Source organism: Phlebotomus papatasi, chromosome 1 (assembly GCF_024763615.1).
Source record: "Phlebotomus papatasi isolate M1 chromosome 1, Ppap_2.1, whole genome shotgun sequence".
NCBI classification, from domain to species: domain Eukaryota; kingdom Metazoa; phylum Arthropoda; class Insecta; order Diptera; family Psychodidae; genus Phlebotomus; species Phlebotomus papatasi.
Genome location: NC_077222.1, coordinates 14624073 through 14639298, shown reverse-complemented (window position 1 = coordinate 14639298; position 15226 = coordinate 14624073). Strand labels below are relative to the sequence as shown.

The 15226-nt window shown below is 32.5% G+C and overlaps 1 protein-coding gene across 3 annotated transcripts in view; it reads left to right on the top strand.

The window, feature by feature from the left end:
- The window catches only part of LOC129800053 (uncharacterized), a 162997-nt gene that overhangs the window by 121559 nt on the left and 26212 nt on the right, over positions 1-15226 (top strand). The window contains exon 1 of one of the 3 annotated variants that reach the window (XM_055844422.1): positions 9226-9604. The exons of the other annotated variants lie outside the window; for them this stretch is intronic. The gene's annotated coding sequence lies outside the window, so the exon portion shown is untranslated. Of the gene's footprint in view, positions 1-9225; positions 9605-15226 lie in introns of those variants that run through there. 3 annotated transcript variants of the gene reach the window in all.

Sequence of the window (15226 nt, the reverse complement as noted above, 5' to 3'; positions counted from 1 at the left end):
ACACATAGTGTTTAGCCTCCACTAGAGCTTTAAACCAATAGAGAGAAGCTACTCAGAATCTACGGGATAGTTAAAACGGTCTTCAAACGTTAAGTTTAGCCACATGGCATAACTTCTCTGATTTCATATCAAGCAAGATTTTTTAGATAATTTGTCATTTGTATTGAATACTAAGGCCAAATGATCTATAATATTGAATCTTAAAAATTCACTTAATTATTTAAAATTGTGATCACATCGGGAACTTGTCTGTAATCCGTATAAGGTGGATCCCGTACGGATTAGATGGATGATGAGCGTGTGGATGGATCTTCTCATGTTGTTTTACATTGTAGATATTCTAGATAGATTAAGAATTAATTTTCCTATAATGTCGAAAATTTATGCATTATTTTAGGAATTGAATAAAACATTTCCCAAATAAGTTAAAGGGGCTAAGGGGAGGTGGGCTAGATTCACATGACAAAATTTTTTTTTTACAATTTTTCTAAGAATCTGAACTCTATCCTTATTTTTTTCTCCCTTATAGTTAATTTGTTCATAAATACGTTGAATTATTACTAGAGAATTCATTTACTTAAAATAAATTACTTTGAAAAGTATTGGATGTTGTAGTGAAACTGACCAATTCACTCATAATTTGCTGCAACTTTGATCGATTTAGCTCACTATCACTGAATCCAGGAACGACAAAAAATCGGAGGTAATGGTGATTTCCCGACAATCTGTGAAATGCACTCTACATGTTAGTGGAGACTCATTGACACAGGTGGAGAAGTTCAAGTATCTCGGGGTGTTATTCACGAGTGATGGTAGGATGGAGGCAGAACTCTCGTCGCGAATCGGTCAGGCTTCTGCAGTAATGAGGGAGCTTGGCAGAAGCGTGTTGAGGAAGGTCGAGCTTAGTCGATCGGCTAAATTATCGGTTTTCAAAGCTGTGTTCATTCCTATTCTCACCTATGGTCATGAGATTTGGGTAATGACCGAAAGGGTAAGATCGCGAGTACAAGCTGCCGAGATGAGGTACCTTCGAGCGGTAAAGGGAATCACTCGTAGAGATCGAGTGAGGAATGTGGCCGTTCGTGAGGAACTAAGAGTCGAGGAGCTGCTTCTTCGGGTTGAGAGATCACAACTTCGATGGTATGGACATGTTCAACGCATGAATGAAGAAAGATTCCCCAGAAAAGCTATGCAAGCCATTGTGAGGAGACCTCGGCCTCGAGGCAGACCTAGGACAAGGTGGCTGAATCAAATTCAGAATCTTGCCTTGGAACGCCTCGGGATCGAACCCGAACATCTTCCTGAAGTGGCGGAGGACCGACAGGCGTGGGCTGCTAGATTGGATGTCATGGGCCCGCGACCCCAATAGGGATAAGCGGTTGAAAATGAATGAATGAAATCACTAAATCCAGTAAAAGAATCACAGCTCACATAAACTGAAACAGATCTATCTTTGGATTTTTTTATATGGGAAGTGCCAAGTAAAAAAGCTCTGCTCCAGCCAAAGTGAAAAGATCGATGATTTTGATGAAATGAAAGTCCCCTCGGTTCGCTCAATGCTCTTTCTTTGAAGACCAATCTTTCTCTCCATGTTGGTATAATATTTTATGCAGACATGAGAGAGCACACATGTGGTCCAATTTTTTTCCCTTCCCTCGCACCCATGTATCACAGATTTATGACTTTAATTCTGCCTTCATTTTCCAAGTATGATAAATCCAACTAGGGCGATTACACCGAAGGAGCAGAAGATGGGATTTTATGGAAGCTGAATATACTTTAAACTCACAGCAATTGTGCCTCGGTCGAAGCACAATTACTATTTCATAGTGGGATATAAAATTGGACAGTGAAAGTTAAATTGAAATTATTTAAATGGTACACACAATCATTTTAATCTGTTTTATGGTCCAGTGAAGTGGATTTGCTGCTGGATATTCCAACATAGAAGCAATCCCAGCACCTGAGGAATAAGCAATTATATGAATAGAGTTTTGGCGATTTTCCTTTCTCACAGCACAACGTATTAGTCTCCACTATAGTCAAAGCCAAATGGGGAAAAGGATAAATAGATGAAATTCCTTTTCCTCAAAAATTATTCTATTTAATTAAATAAATTTAATTGCTCACCCCACGTGCCATGAAAGCAGCAGAAAACCTCCAACCAGAATTCTCTGGGAAAGTTTCATTTCAATGCCCACTCCCAAAGTATATTTCACGGTATTCACTCATTGCAGACATTCCTCTGGGAAGTCTCTGGGGCATTCCGTTCTCAAGACATTCAGAGTGTATCTTTCTGCCAGAAATCACACCCTCACCTCAACCTCAATAAATTCTCCTGATGCCACTTACTTCTCCATGGTTGCATCTTCAGCTGCATGGAAACCGTCACATTTCTTCTTCTCTTGCTGTCATTTATTTCACGTTAGCAAGTTCTCCTCATTACTTGTCGTTCTCAGATGAACATTAAATGCTCACTAACAGTTTATGACTTTAAAAATTGTAAAAGTGGAAAGAAATCAATTACAAGAACTAACAGGATTAATCCCAAAATGGTATACAATTTTTCCCATGCTGTAATAGAATCAACACCAAAATGACATAGAATTGTTCTCACGATTAGATAAAGTCAATCCTAGATAACGATAAATGAGATATTATTAATTACAGAGAGTGTTAGAATTAATCCCACAATAAGGTATAAGTAAGGCTTGTACGTGATGAAATCTACCCTCGATGAGGTATAATCAATTCCTATCCAAAATAAATTCAAATTTCAAAAAATTCAGCTAAAATGTAATATTAAAATATTCAAAAAACGACATCAAATCAATCCCAAAAATCGAAAATAAAGACTGATCAACCCCAGAACGGAATGGAATCAAATTTATTATAAATAAATTCAACTGAAAAAATACTGAAATAATCGAAGAACGATATTCAATTATAAATTTTTAAAAGTATTTGATAATTTCAGAATTTTCTTTTTTCATAAAATGATGAGAATTCTTTCATTTTAAAATAAATAGGAGAGACTTTAGATTTTAGATAAGATTTAGATTATGGTAAATCGGAATAGTGATACCTAGACTTGTTAAGCCCCTTGCATCTCTTGTGCATCTTCTTTATTTAAAACTATGATTCAGAATTGTTTTGGACGTAAGATCCTGCCTCTCTTTGGACACCGCTAGAATGTCTAACCAATAAAGATCATTCCCAAAAGAAGTGCTCAATTGTCTCCAGGGCAGCCCCACTGCCTCTACAAGATACTAATGTTGCTATCCCCATCCTAAACAGATAAAAACTTAGATGGTGACCTATGAAGATTCCCACGACATTTCGCAAATCTGTTCTGCTCAGATTGAGCATAATGCTACTCCATGTCTGTGAGAGGCCCCCAATCAACGACTTCGCTTGCCTGCTGTCGTGACAGCCAATCCAGTAATCTCGCTGCATGTCCCACAATCGGTTGGAAAGCTTTTCTTTAAGAGTCTCATCCAAGATGCCCAGAATGGGTAATGGTCCTATGAACTCCTTCGTGGCACCCTCCCTTGTCATAGCATCGCTCTTTCATTTTTAGGCTCCACCCCTTTAAGATGTTATAACTTGAAGACTGAGAACATATCATAATTTTCAATATTTAATTAGAACTGAAGAAGCGAAACAGTTATATAATCAGTAAAATATTCGATTTTGATCAGAAAGACCGTGTTGAGACTGGTTTAGCCAAGTTCCAGAAGGTCTCAAAATTTTAAAGAACAACCAGATAATTTGGTTCTTTAGAATCCGATAGATTTTTTGGCTTTTATAAAACTATTTTAAGTCAAAATTTAATGAAAAATCTTGATTGATAAGAAGTTAGACCCTTTTCAGACTAGATGTTTAATCCATTTTCCGCGGACCTCAAAATCGTGAACAGCAACTGATTTTATTGATTTTTCAAAATATAATAGGTCTTTTGCTCTAAATAATCCAGTCCTAAGTCAATATTATTCAAAACATCTTGATTGATAAGTAATTTAAGAAGTTAAGCCATATAGCTAAGCCTTAGGTCTGAAGCCCACATAAGAGAAGTTAAGCCATATGGCTAAGCCTTAGGTTTGAAGCCCATATAAGCAACATAAAATCATTCTACGAAGATTTGGAACTATATCTCGGATGTCAAGATGGTTCATACCCAAGATTCAAAATAGAACCAAGGTTTTGAAAAGTTTTTTAATGCACCTTTAAAACGTTTATAATGAGAGTTTTGTGTTGAAATTCCTGTAAAAACTCTTGAACTCCTTACTCCACTTTAGTTTAAGCTGTCATAGTAACGGAATTAAGGGCGCTATAAGCAAATTATAGGAATTTTGGTTCAATGAAGCCATGATAAGAGAATTTTACAAAACTATATTCAGAAAAAAAAATCTTATTTGGTAACTTCTAAATCTTTCCTTCGTCAACAATATTTAACTACTTTCATGCACTAATAAATTCATTAATTTACTTTTAAAAATTTATATTTACTGACCATTTTAACTGATCTACCACCCCTTCTCCTGCAGCCAATCAAAAAATTTTCATAAAAGCTTTGCATATGAAAATAGGCCACGTCCCCAACAAACATTTCAATAAAGATTTTGGACAGTAAGGGAAGAGCGAAAGCGATCGGCAGTGTTCCTCTGATCGTCAGGTTAATACCACATTGTTGCTCCAAATTAAATGACTTTTTTAAAAATTATTAGCTACATTATACCATTTAACTCTCACAAGAATACAGTGCATTAACTTAGATTTAATTTATAAAACCAATTTTCCCTGAGACACCTGTTTAAATTCCTGACGATTCGAGGTACAGAGTGCAAATTTGCAATTACACATATTTTTTATTAATTTATTGTAAAAATTAAAAATTCAAAAGCACATATATATAGTTAAAGGGATCACTAATGTATTAATTAGCATACATAAAAATACCAAATAATGTTTCGAGGATTATATTTTCAACAAAATATGGAGCATGTCTTTTAACATTCCGATCCGGGGTACTATTCCCTTATTTAGACTAATTTGGGCAGAATAAACTTGAATTTAATCATCAACAATTTCATGAAGAAAAATGGAATAGGGCTTTGATTAAATTGTATATCTTACTGTTATATTCCAAAGGAATTTAGTACCTACTAGGTCCTACTTAGAAGCAGTTAAAAAAATGATGATCAATTTTTAGTTAAATGGAATTATTTTAGAATTATTTATTGGCCAGAATCACAATCATTTCGGAATTTTAATAATAATAATAATTCTATTACGCTTGAGAGGTTTCACAAACCTCGCTGAGGAGTTTAAACATCTTTTGTCTTGATTTGTGATTTTTAATCAAAATAAATCAAAAAATCCAAAAAGAGATCAGTCAAAATTTTTCAGTTAAAATTGCATAATGCGATAGATAACAAGGTTCAGAAAGCTCCTCGCAGAGAATGGATTCATCCCATCAGGAAGGATTTTGCCACAGGACTAAATCCAAAAAATCCCACTTAAAGTGATAAATCCTTCCAGCAATTCACGCCTCGTAAATCGATATTTTTTGGGGGTATATATGTGGTAAGAGTATTAGTTACTGAAACGCCTCCACGAGCAAACATTCCAAGAATACACAATAAGCACTTTCATCTGCAAATTTTCACCAAGATATATTGCAAATGATTGTTGGTGGTATAAAAAAAAAGTCTTCTACATTGATAAATGAGCAATTCCGAGATGATTTCTTTTGAATAAGTACCAAGAGAATTTATAAGTGAGTAAATCTGAAATGGTGTATGATTTTGACATTTTCCGCACCATTGTGTATCCTCTTCATCCTCCTTGACTTTAAATATCTCCCTGCATTTGGCGCCTTCTTCTACTTGGGACATTTTTGCTCCCATCAACTATTAACGTCTCTACCAATTCCTGCACTAGGTATTTATGGGGTGTTTTCGTAAACTAAAGCACAACCAACCAGTGTCATCGGGGACAAAGGACAAACAGCAGTTTTTTTTTTAAGTATATGGCTTCGTCTTATTTACAACAGGATTCTTTGCAAAGTAAGCAAAGTCATCTGAAGCCTTATATTTAGGAGGATTGATATAGAAATTGGTGATATTCCAAAAATCAAAAAGCATGTAAAATTGATTACGTTAAGAACCATGCTATGATACAATACATTTTTTTTTTAAAAAGCTACTAAATCAGAGCAAAATTTAAAGATTTGTTCTACTTATTTAGTACGCTGATTAAAGTTTTATCAAGAAAATAACAATAAATGCCACTGTCAATTTCAAGTTTAAATCAATAGTACTATCAGTCAAGCAAAACCTAGACAAAAGATGACTCAATACTTTCCCCATTTGAAAACTACTTAAGAATCAACACAAGTGCATGTTCGCCAAGTTTACATTGCAATATTTGATGTTTAAGAAGGAGGTGCATACAGAGCCAATTTTTACATAATATCAAAAAAAAAAGTGGCAGTTTTAACTTTAATTCCTACCTCTTTAGGGATAAGATTGGGTAAGTTTCTCATTTTATAACGTTCGAAGGGAGAGTACTTTCCCCTATGGTTTCTTTCCTTGTTTCTTTATGCCTTTGTACTCATAAAAAACAAAAAAAAAACAGAAATCCCATCTAGAGTATGGTCTTATTTGAAAACAAGGAGAATCGATTATAAAATTTAGCAAATCCTTTTACTGTTTTGAAATAGGGTGAATGAGGTAGGGCAGATGTCCCATTTAATTATACCTCTATTAGATGCCACCCCTAATAAATTTATGTTTTATATATCATTTGAATATTTTGGAAATTAAGCATTGCAAAATAAAAATATTTAATTAGGTTTTTTTACAATGTATACTTCTAAAATATTGAAATAAATAATAAAAAACATGAATATATTAGGAGAAAGTACTCTCCCTTCGAACATTCATGCCTTCAAATAATGTGAATTTTCTTTTAGTTTTCCTAAGAGACTTACACATTTCTATTAAATATTAGGGGAGACCGGGGTACCTATAGCCATGGGGTAGAATTAGTCAGTGGATTTTTCTCGTTTTTCTTAAAATGTACATCGAGCAAAGTATTTTTTAATGAAAGTAGGAACACATTCCCATATTTCCAGAAATATTTATAATTCTGATCCAGTTATCCTATTATTTAGAAGCATTTTTTTTTAAAATGGGTATAAAATTGTAATTTTGATGGTACAGTTTTTGGACCAGCATTTGGTTTTCTGAGTTTCTAGTTAAGATTTCATAGTTTTACCTCGTTTCTGGTTTAATAAACCTAACTAAAAAATATTTTTCACTTGAATAATAATTATCCACTTTTTTATTGTGTAATCCAAATACGTTAGGGAAATTGGGGCACTACCGAACATAAGGTAGCACCGAACACTGCTTATTATTTCTAAACTACTTGGACTATGGCGATCATTTTTTCAGTGGATAAGCGTATACCTAAATTATCTATGAATTCACACAAGTTCTCTGAAGTCTAATAGCTATTTAAAAAATATCTCAGTGTTCGGTGCTACTCCATATTCGATAGTCATCCAGTTTCTCCTATATCAAATTGGATTCCTTTATGATGTCTTATAATTTTGTTTTAGTTATGGAGAAGATTAAGTACAAACACTGAGAAAAAAGGGGGTGCGATTAACTTTTTTCCTTTCTAGCTTTAACACTTTTTACAGTGAAAGAAATCCAAAAAAGTTAAATAATATGATATTTAACTGCGGTATTGATCCGAAATCGATGTAAATATTATGCTTTTAAGGTGTATTAAGGGATAAAGTTACCCGTTTCCATGTTGATTAAAAAGGTGTAAAATTAACATTAAAAATGTTTATATATTTTTACATCTAAAAGTGTTAAAGTTATGAGGAAAAATAGTTGCACTCCTGTTTTTTTTCTCAGTGTAGGTGTAAAAATATATCAACATTTTTTAATGTTAATTTTACAGTTTTTTAGTGTAAAATTTACACTTTTTTAAGTGTATTTTACACTTTTTTAAGTGTAAAATTAACATGAAAAAGGGTAACTTTAACCCATAATACACCTAAAAAGCATAATATTTACACCGATTTCGGATCAATACTGCAGGATAAAATTAACATTTCCGGAATGTTATTTTAACTTTTTCGGACTTCTCTCAGTCAGTGAAGGAAGACTTTTACCATTTACCATTTACTAAAAATCTTCAGCATACCTCATAGTTCCCCGGTCTCCCGTATTCATTAAAAGAAGTCCCTACTAGTAACTGACAATTACCAATTCTTTGCAATATATTCATTCAAAACTTAAAAGAAACTATATTAAACGTCCCACTCTAACGTATACTACTTTCATATGAGTGAATTCTACTGAATTGCGGATATTAAGTTATACCAAGCCTATAAAGACATGCCATTAAAAGTCGCTCAAGGTGAATTCGACAGAATAATTTTTGTATACGCGATTTTGAATGAAATATTGGCGGAAAGAAATCATGTTAATACCCATTTGAGTTTAATTGTGTTGAAATTATTGTTTGAATTGAGCTTGCATAAGAAGTGTTGGAGGAGTATGAGGCCTAGAATGCAGGTCATTGGCCAATTAATTAGTACAAAGTGAGATGTAACGCCGGTCAGAAATCTCTTAAGTCTTGTTAGATTAGGGCATTTAGAGTGTGAGTGGCATGAGTTATTCTTAACTAGCATGATGACAAGAATTATAGCGTATTGTTGAGAGATAGTATGACGTCACTGGGGCAATTTACCAATAAATTCTGTGGTGTGTTCAACAAATTAACGTCGTAATCATCATATACAGCATTTTAACACATCCATCACATATTCCACTACTCTGATAAATTTTATCACTCTGTTGGGTCACCTCTTGACATCCCTCACAAACTCCCCTTTTTGACGCTAACACAATTTTCCTTTTTGGGCAGCTCTTGGAAAAGAAGGGTTAATGGTGTTCTCCAAAAGTCAATTCAAATGCATATAAAAGGAAGTTTTTGGGGAAAATCCCTGAGATAGTTGCCGGGATGTCTCTCTTGGCGTACTTCAAACATGTTGATTGCTGTTTAATAGCTCACTCTGGGCAGAAGAGCTTCTTCAACAATCATCTCAAACCTCTTATCAAGTCTCAACTGACCCAAAATTAAATTGCTGTGATATCTCACAAACTACTACACTCCAAGTGCCTTCATGCCCCCATCGAATTAGTCGACGTTTGACTCTCGATGTGATAGAATCGATTGTACAGCGGTATATTAAATAAGTTTATTTGCACTAGCTCCTTGTCTGTGATTCCAAGTTCACTTAATAGAATTATATGAGTTATAATTCAATTTAATGTGTCCGCACGTGAACCTATAAAAAGTTATTCGTGGAAAGTTCACCAAGTGATCAATTCCATAATGCAACATCTTAAGCCATTGGCAGCTTAGTGTGACTCAATCATCTTCCGAGGATTAACATTCATTTATTCCGAAAATTTAGGGATTTTCAAGCATCATTCAGCTCTATTCAGTTCCGTCAATTCAATTTATTCGCGTTATCTTATCAAGCACTGAATTTGTCTACTAATACTCATAAAATGTAAGTGAATAATAACACCCTTATCAGACATTCGTTTATCACCAATTCGACAATTTAGCACCAGGCAAGATTTGAGTGAAAATCCCAAGCGAAAACTTATTGCGAAATTCTTATCAAATGAGATTTTCTTTCAATAAAAGCTTTTGATTCTTTTTTGTCAATCTTTTTCTTAGTTTTTTGCCACTGAAACGATTGCATCAAAAATAGGTAAACGTATAAAACTTTTCACCCCAATGAACCAAAACGATAGATGAGAACAGCCAAAGTAAAAGGAATGTTTTCTACAAAAGTTTCATGTTGTGTGAAAAAGTTTTCCTTCCTCTTGCACTGTGACTTTTCATTTGATACCATCAAAAATCGAACGTTCTAGGAATATCAAACTCCAGCTGATGATAAATGAGTCTGAACATTCTATTTTATCAAATATGCTACCAAAACACGACAAATACCAATTCCTTTTGATTGCAAAAAAATGTGCTCTCGACAATTTCCAATAGGGAAATAAAAATAATTGCTTTTCGATACAAAAAAAATCAGAAAAATTTATGGGGTGCGCAAAGATATCATTGTGTACAAATATTTTTGTGTATTTATGTAAATGAGACGTAAAGTTTGGTAATATTTTAATTATTATCAAATACAGTGGGACCTCGATAGAGTCAATCTCCAATAGAGTCAACAGATATTTTTTTTACTCTACGGACTCCGATAGAGTCAACTTGGACCCAAATTGACTCCGATAGAGTCAACTTTTCCATTATTATTGAACTGATAATATTGCGTATGACTTTTTCGAAATTAAAATCACTGTTTTGATGTAGGGGAGACAGGGGTAGAATTAGCCAGCAAATTAAGCTTTTTTTCGCGAGTGGCTTGTGAAAAAATGATAAGTTTTGTCTAATATTTTTATGTTTCATAAGTAGCATTAGGATATTGGCTATATGAAACAGTGTAGTTCAAAGCTCTAAAATCCTTGGTTTTTTCTTGAGAGGATAATGAAAAAAGTACTGCACATTGGCTACACTTACCCCTGCCTGGGTAGAAATAGCCACTTTTGGGGTACTAATTGCCACTAGTTTCCCAGATGAAATTTTAAACTGGAGATACCAAATATTGTTTCACTTGATACACTGAAGCCCACTGATGCTAAATATGTTACTTAAACCTAAAGAAAAGGGCTTTAGCCAACTTTTTTATGACATTTTTGTAATTGAGGCAAAATTAATGCAAACATTCTGAAAAAATCTATTTCTCAAGTTGCTCATACAAATGGCAATATTGCTTGGAATATCAATAGTACTTTTTCATCTAACAATTATCCATCTATTAGTGAAAAATCATTGATAGTTTTAGCCCGCCACGGAAGAGTGACTGCAACTGCCCCGAGGGCCGTTTCAGTGCTCATCATCTTATATAAAAAAGTGGATAATAATTATCCAAGTGAAAAATATTTTTTAATTAGGTTTATTAAACCAGAAACGAGGTAAAACTATGAAATCTTGACTAGAAACTCAGAAAACCAAATGCTGGTCCAAAAACTGTAACATCAAAACTACAATTTTATACCCATTTTATAAAAATGCTTCTAAATTGTAGGATAACAGGATCAGAGTTATAAATATTTCTGGGAATATGGGGATGTGTTCCTACTTTCATTAAAAAATACTTTGCTCGATGTACATTTTAAGAAAAACGAGAAAAATCCACTGTCTACTTTTACCCCTGGCTATAGGTACCCCGGTCTCCCCTATCAATGTAACGTTTTTAACACAAGAAAAACAACATTATGATAAAATTCGTATATTAACCGTCTAATCAAATTTCGACAAAATAATTTTCTTTTCGTGATTTTAGGCGTTTTGAACGTTTGAAAGTTCTCAACGTTTAATTAGAACAACGTTTAACCTTTTAACGACGAGACAGTTTTCGCAGACCGACAATCAGCAATAAAAATGAAACGGATAAACAAAATCGGTAAAAGGTCTTACATCTAACCTTAGAAAATCCAACAGAGACTGATTCGGTGTATTTTTTTCTTCTAGGAGCGATAGTGACAAAAATAGCCTAAAAATTTAAGTAATTTTTCTGACAATACCAATGCATAATAATTTTCACTCTAATGAAAAATATTATGTTTGAGTATTGTAGTTTCTTTTTCCAAAACGGTCATGCTAAAAAAAAATTAGAAGTATAAAAAATAATTAAAATTAATTTTCATTATGAGAATTTAAAAATTCGCCAATTTTGATCTTAAAAATTTACTATATAGCAAATAGCTGGATACTTGCAAAAAATATCCTAGATTCCTTCAACCTTCTACTCTGCAAAAACGTACAAACATAAGGAAAAAAATAATTTTAGGTAGTCAGAAAAAATTATTTTCTTTATGGGACACCGGTGTTCCAATTGTCCTTAAAGGGTTAAACGCGTTTTTTTAACGTTTGAAAATCTTGTCTTAAGATTTTTTGATTAAGCCCTATGATCCCGTATGACGTGTTTTCCTGTAATCACAAAAAACGATTTTGGCAGTGAAATAAAAAGCTTACAATAAAAGTTTAAAACAAATTCTAATTAATAACGTTAACTGCATCAGAATTTTCAACAATTAAATATCTTCCGGGGCACTTCTAAAAAAGTAAAAAAAAAAGAAATATTTTAGACACCATTTCCATATCTTATCATCGTGGGTGAACCTCAAAATTACCACATTGAGAGTAATTTATACTTAAGATATTTACTAATAAAAATTCCGTAAAATCATTCCTCAATCTCCAACTTTTGCCCGAACATACGACTATTTTGGGCCAGAGGGTGTAGAATTTATGGGTTAATTAAACAAAATATTCTACTATTGTGTTAGATTTATCAATTATCTAGTACAAACATACAATAATATTCTTTATATCAAGGTTTCACATTTTAATTGATTTTTTTTCGGACTCAGATGGAGTCACCGAATCCAATGGGGTCAACAGGCCTGGAAATAATTAGTTGACTCTATCGAGGTCCAACTGTAATTTGAAAGCGATTGGTTTTCTTGGTTTCTGTGAACTTCATTTTTGTGAACTTTGTTGTAAAAATGCAATCCCAATATAGTATCTTCCAGTAAAATTCAACCTAGCAGTATCCCGGCGAATCCCAAAAGCATATAAAAGAATATTAAGTACAAAACCAATAACAGTCAAAGAAGGTATAACACTGAGAGAAATCCGAAAAAGTTAAAATAACATTCCGGATATGTTAACTTTACTCTGCAGTAATCCAAAATCGGTGTAAATATTACCCTTTTAGGTATATTAGGGGTAAATTTACCCTTTTTCATGTTAATTTCACCCTTGAGAAGGTGTAAAATTAACATTAAAAAATGTTGACATATTTTAACACCTAAAAAGTGTTAAAGTTCTGAAGAAGGAATATTAATCGGACCCTCTTTTTTCTCAGTGAAGGATCAACGAAAGGAATCTAGGCCTAATTCCCGTACTTTCTTTAGTAGATTTTGATTTTTTATGTCTTTAAAATGCTTTTAAAATTATTGGAAATATGTGGGATTGCATTTTACCATAAGATACTTCATTGGGATTAGTATTTTCTAATCTATTTTTTATAAATTCAGTTGTAAAAAATCAATCCCAAAAATATTTCAAAGAATTTAAAATTGCATTTTTGTGAAATTTAAATCAATTTTTGCGAGCCAAGTCTACCATTTTTCCTAATAAACAGATAAAATTATGAATATTACGTAATTTAAAGATAATATATTACACATTTGAACACTCATAGGTGACAATTAATGTGAATCGCATTAAAATCACAATGAGAATGTCTGATAACACTGCAATTTGAGTTATGTGGGAAACATTAATTTCAAACAATAGGGCGTAAATATAAAAATTTTATAGATAAATAATATAAATAAAGATACCACATAAAATAAAACAATAATAGTCAATTTAATAAAGCAAAACATTTAATAAACCCTACTTGTTCTACTATTATCTCAATATTTTTTTATAATTTAATTATTTGTACTAAATGAAATAGTATTTATTGCCCCAGAAATTTTTCATACCTCTCATTAAAAGCCAAATTAAATTCCAATAATAAAAACACTGAAAAACCATTCCATTTTATTTGTTATGTCTGTTTTAAAAATAAAAATGTGAATAGCAAAAAATATTGGAAATTTTCCTACGTATTAATTCCATAACTAATTGAGCATTGGACAATATTGCGCTTTTTTTTTTGTTCGATTGTGCCATCGCAATAAAAGTTACATTTAAGAGCATATGTGAATGAGAAATTATGTATATGTAAAAAAATGTCAATGTTGGAACAGTGAAAATACATTAGCCGGATAAATTTTGCATGATAGTGTTTTTTTTGCTACATGGTAATTTTTTATAATTGAATTGTGAATACATTTTAAGGATCAATTTTCAAATATATTGACTTTAGAAGGCTTTAATGTGATTTCTGGTGCTCTGATATTACAATTTATTGAAATATTGATTTTTAAGAACATAAAGGAATTGATTAAGGCTTAAAGTATGCTTGACATTTGAATAAATTTTAAATTCCTCTTTCACAATTCCAACCCTTTTCTGTTTGTTGGTTCACAGTAAATATTAATGCCCTATAAATAACCAAAAAATACTTCCAAAGGATATCTAAATAATTCAATATTTCTCAATATTTTAATCATCGATTAGGTATTGTGTAGTCGATTAGAACTAGTTGAAAAATCTGGTGTTTATTAAGTTGTTTTTCTTTGTTTAATTCACTGTCTTGATGTAACAATTGATAAAAAATTAACCAAAACCTTATAAGAAATAAGAAACGATTAAATAAAGAAGACACTTCTAAGACTTGATCAACTTATAATTTTCAATTTCCTAAAACTCTCAATATTTATTTTGTTCAATATCATTTATGCAATATTTAATAAGATACATAATAAAAATTGTTTAACAAAATCCCAAAAAATCTGTGATATTCTGGAGGAACTATGAGAAATATTCTGACCAATGAGGATATTTGAGACGTACTTGACTAAATAGACAAGAAAATCCTAGAAGATCTATGATTTTATGAACGAAGCATAAGAAATCTTCTGCCCAATGATTTTCCTGATCTGTGATTTTCCAGAGGAATCTGGAGGAATCTTCTGACCAATGAGGATATCCTAGACGTACTTGACTAAATGGACGACGACGGTATCCAAGAAATCTGTAATTTTCTGGAGGAATCTGGAGGAATTTCCTGGATCAGGATAATGTTCTAGCATGTTTTCCCTTCTGAAGATGTCCGAAAAGATAATAGTTTCTCACCAAGATGGTCAGGATGTTAACTATACTAAATAAGTCCTCAAGAATCCAGAGATGTAATGGTTTCTGTAAAACTGAAGCGAAAATCCGAGAAAATGTTCCTCCAAAACTGAGTTGAATCCCACTGTTCTCAATTTTCAATAGTCAAAGCTCTCAGCTAAAGCTTTCAAAGGAATTGAATAAGCATTATATTTTGCTGAATACAAAAAATTAAATATATACTTTACATCTGAATGTGACATTATTACTAAAAAATAATAATTTTCACGTCTAACACATTAAATAGGTCTGGGGCAAA